We start from the raw sequence: 5,000 nt of genomic DNA on the forward strand, positions 1-5,000 counted from the left end.
AATTACAAGAGGATTTGAAAGACAGCCTGATCAAGACAAAGCCAAAATTAGTTATTAGAAGATTTTTTTTTTTGGGGGGGAGGGAAGAGGGAGGGTTTGGTGGTCTGACATTAATCGTCAACGAAAAATTGAATGTCATCTTAGCCTCAATGTGATCGCAAATATTTTAAATAAAAAAAAGAGTTGATTAAATTCAAAGGGTTAGCAAAACCATCCATGAACCGATTTTTTCATGTGCTGATGATCTATTTTAAAGACACATTCCTATTATGTGTTCTTCATCATCGCAGGTAACTGTTGTCCAAATATTGTTCTAGTTAACTTGAATTAATGTTAATCTACAAACGCGCAAATACGAGATTAGTTTTAGTTTAGCAGTAGTTAGAAGTAAGTTTGTAAAGCTCGTCATCTAGTAAAAAGTATTTAGTGTTTCGTTGTCATACACAAAGTTGAAATTATATTTAGTGATGACTAATATAAGCGTAATGAGATAGCCACCTATAAGCCTTAACTTTTATAATGCAAGGTTAACTTAACTTGAGTTATTGGTAACTCTGACATGATAGACTCGTTGGCATACAAAAAGTTAAAATTATATCTAATGATGGCTAATATAAGCTTAATGAGATAGTCACCTATAGCCCTAACTTTTATAATGCAAGGTTAACTTAACTTGAGTTATTGGTAACTCTGACATGATTAACTCTTTTAACTGATGACATTTTTATAAACACTATTTCATCTATTCCTTTAGGGGACGTCGCATATAATAGATAATGAAAAAGGCATAGTTAACTAATATCCTCTAACGCTAGATTAACTTAAATCGATACAGCTACACCCCTAACTTGATTAACTCATTACTCTAGTGACATTTTTATAAACTTCATATTCCTATTATTCTAGAAATCCTTGCTTATTACCATTAAAAAAATCATAGGTATCTAGATTGTACTTCTTCAAAACATTTATAGAATGATATTGTTTGCTAATGACGGGCTAGAGTGGGTGCAGCCCCTCGATAGAGCTACACCCCTAACTTGATTAACTCATTACTCTAGTGACATTTTTATAAACTTCATTTTTCTATTATTCTAGAAATCCTTGCTTATTATAAGAAAAAAAAGTCATAGGTATCTCGTATGTACTTCTTCAAAACATTTATAGAATGATAATGTTTGCTAATGACGGGCTACAGTGGATGCGCCCCCTCCCAGATGAGCATAAAACATTTGATCCTTTCTGATTAGTTTCTCGTTAGGGCAGCCGACCTTCATCTCTTCTGGTCTATTGACTGTAAACTCAGGCTTACGTGATAATCCTATCATAGTTTATGTTTATATTATGAGGCATTTCGAAATTCTTGAATACACGTTTTCTATGAAAATTATGAAACGTCGGCCGGGAAATGCTCTTATTCATTTCAGTGAGGGTGTAGTACTTCTAATAAGTGATATTTATTTTACTCTATCTAATTCTGTTTTATTCAATTTTACATTAGTTTATTCAGTCTAATCATTCTATTTAATTTTTTACTTTTATTTTTATCATTCATCTTATTTTAACTAGTTCTATTTAATTTTATTTTATTTTTCTATTTCATATTATATCATATCATATCATATTATTCTATTTTGTTTTATTTTATTCAAGTTGATTCTATTTTATTCACTTTATTTTCTCATGTTTTCTAATTTGATCTATTCATTTTTACTTTCATTTATTGTTTCTTTTATCTTATTAAATTTAATTTATTGTTTTTAGTTAATAAAAAAGCTGTAAATTCAATATCCTTAAGGAAAATAAGAAAAATAATAAAATCAGTCGACATGGTAAAGAGAAATTAGTTCAATAAATGGATTTTATTTCACTAATTAATATTATTTCTCTTCATATAGAAGGCCCTCACACTGCTTCTTAAGAATCCATGTAAGCTGCCTGAAACTAGATTTCATAAGAACCGAATAATAAGAATACATTCCCACCTCCAGCATTTGACTTTGAATGAATACATTCTTTTTCAATTACTTTTATTAGAATCTTAATGTAGAAGAAGAAGAAGAAGAAGAAGAAGGAAAAAGTCCCACACGTTATTTCAAACTCGTATAACACAGTGGAAAAAATAATATTCCGTTTCAAGCCCATTTACCTAAGCCATAGACACTCTACTTTGAAAACTGTTCCCGCTCGTGGCCCCGAACTTCATCTAAGTTTCCGTCAAGCGACGGGCTTTCCTCCAGTGGCGGAAATCTAGAAATACAACTTGACAGTCACACGAAGGGGTAGACTGTGGAAGCGGATAAACGAGGAGGAAGAGAAGGTGGAGGAGGAGGAAGAGAAGGTGGAGGAGGAGGAAGAGGAGGTGGAGGAGGAGGAAGAGGAGGTGGAGGAGGAGGAAGAGGAGGTGGAGGAGGAGGAAGAGGAGGAGGAAGAGGAGGTGGAGGAGGAGGAAGAGGAGGTGGAGGAGGAGGAAGAGAAGGCGGAGAAGGAAGAAGAAAAAGTGGAGGAGGAGGAAGAGGAGGTGGAGGAAGATAAAGAGAAGGTGAAGGAGGAGGAAGATGTGAAGGAGGAGAAGAAGAAGGAAGAGAAGGAGAAAAAGATAAAGGAGAAAGAGGGGGAGATGGAAGAGACAATGAAAAACAAAGAAAGACAAAGACAAAGAAAAGTAAATAAAGGAGAAAGATAATGAGAAAAAAAGAGGAGAAGTAAGAGAAGATGAAAGAGGAGGAGGAGGAGGAAAATGATGAAAAATAGGAGGAGTGGAAAAGGAATGAATAGATGGAGAGCGAAAACAATAGAAGGCAAGGAGAAATAGGAATAAGAGAAAAATGAGGAAGAGGAATGAGAAGGAAAAGGAGGAGTATGAAGAGAAGAAGGAGTGCGAGGAGGAAAAGGAAGAAAGAGGAGGAAAAGGAATAAGAGGATGAAGGAGGAAGAAGGTGAGGAAGAGAAGGCTGGAAAATGAGTGGAAAGGAGGAGAAAGAGAAGAATGAAGAAACGAAGGAGAAATTATGGAACGAGAAGATGAAAGGAGGTGAGAAGATGAAGAAGGAAGAAGGTGAGGAAGAGAAGGCTGGAAAATGAGTGGAAATGAGGAGAAAGAGAAGAATAAAGAAACGAAGGAGAAAAAAGGGAACGAGAAGATGAAAGGAGGTGAGAAGATCTTTGGTATTTCATTGACGATATTCAATGCTTCTGTTCTTGGAAACAATATCAATCTGAATTGGGCGGAATCGGACAAAAGTTAAACGAGGTTTAAGGAGAAGGTGAAGACTCATCATAAAATAATAATGGGTAACTAATTTGTAGGAATATCCCTAGTGTACATTATGTATCGACTGCATTATTATTATGATTTTTTTTTTCGCATCCGACCTAGATATGGACCAAAAGGTCTCCTGTCGGCATGTTCCGCCTTTGTAATATTTGCATAAATCATACACACTCAATATCTCATAAGTGGAAAGTGAGAGGAGGAAAAAAGATCCAACAGAGAAAGTTAAAAGAAGAATGAGGAGAAAAGGAAGAGGAGGGGAGGTGGAATAAAAAAAAGAAGGATTAGGAGGAGTAGGAGAAATTGAAAAAAGAAGAGAAGGTGGAGAAGGAGAGGGAGAATGTGAAGGAAGAAGAAGGAGGAGCAAGTAGATGGAAAGAAAGAAGGGAAGAAGAGACAAAGATGTTATGGAGATGTAGAAGTTCATGAGGAGGAGGGGGATTAGAAATAGAAGAGAGGAGGAGATCAAGGAAGTCAAAAGGAAAGAAAAGAAAAAAAGGAAAGTGTTATAAAAGAGGAGGGATGTAAAAACTAACAGATAAAGAAAATGGGGAGAGGAAAGTAATAGGTAAATAAAGAGTAAGAGGATGAAAAGTAAAGGAAAATCAAATATAAAAAAGAAAGAGATTTGGAGTAGGAAAGAAGAGAGGAAGGGAAGAAGGAGAACGGAGGAGAAGGAAGAAGATGGGAGAGGAATAAGAAAGAGGCAGGTGCGGAAAGGAAAAAGTGAACAAAGCCAAGGAGAAGATTGAGCAGCAAAATGTGTGTAGCAGAAAAATGCAATTCACGTGAAAATTTAATCTTGCTCATGCAAATTCAAGGAGCCTTTTAACTGATTCTCGTGCCCCCTAGCATGCTCACCAGTCCTATTATTTTTTCTTCTCAGTTCATCCTTCTCCTCCTCCTCCTCCTCCTATTCCTCCTCCTCCTCCTCCTCCTCCTCCTCCTCCTCCTATTCCTCCTCCTCCTTATCCTCTTCCTCCTCCTCCTCCTCCTCCTCCTCCTCCTCCTCCTCCTCTTTCTCCTTCTCCTCCTTCTCCTCGTTCTTCTCCTCCTCCTCCTCCCCTCCTCCTCCTCCTCCTCCTCCTCCTCCTATTCCTCCTCCTCCTCTTCCCCTCCTCCTTCTCCTCCTCCTCTTTCTCCTTCTCCTCCCTCTCCTCGTTCTTCTCCTCCTCCGCCTCCTTTCCTCCTCCTCCTCCTCCTCCTCCTCCTCCTCCTCCTCCTCCTCCTCTTTCTCCTTCTCCTCCTTCTCCTCTTCCTTCTCCTCCTACTCCTCCTTTCCTCCTCCTCCTCCTCCTCCTCCTCCTCCTCCTCCTCCTCCTCCTCCTCCTCTTTCTCCTTCTCCTCCTTCTTCTACCACTCCTCCTCCTCCTCCTCCTTTCCTCCTCCTCCTCCTCCTCCTCCTCCTCCTCCTCCTCCTCCTCTTTCTCCTTCTCCTCCTTCTCCTCGTCCTTCTCCTCCTCCTCTTGTTCATTCTATTCTTTATCTCCAGACCTGTCTACGTCTTCCCGATTCTTCTTATTCCAAGTCTTACATCGGAGCATCACAGCAACTTCTGGTAAATGTCGGTCAACTAATTTTTCTTCCTTTGCCATAATGAATTCCTGGACCAAAGATAAGAAGAAATGTTTCCAACAGTCATAACACAATTATTTCTCTTAAATACGATGAAATTATACATATCTATTCCTTCTTCTGAGCAGTTTTTAGCATATTTACCCAAGAG

General features: G+C 38.2%; 1 pseudogene; it reads right to left on the bottom strand.

Moving 5' to 3' along the window:
* LOC143041573 (uncharacterized) overlaps positions 1–5,000 on the bottom strand; it is a 69,656-nt pseudogene that overhangs the window by 45,086 nt on the left and 19,570 nt on the right.

The sequence above is a fragment of the Oratosquilla oratoria genome, chromosome 31, assembly GCF_046742065.1.
Source record: "Oratosquilla oratoria isolate Oo_2021 chromosome 31, ASM4674206v1, whole genome shotgun sequence".
Lineage (NCBI taxonomy): Eukaryota > Metazoa > Arthropoda > Malacostraca > Stomatopoda > Squillidae > Oratosquilla > Oratosquilla oratoria.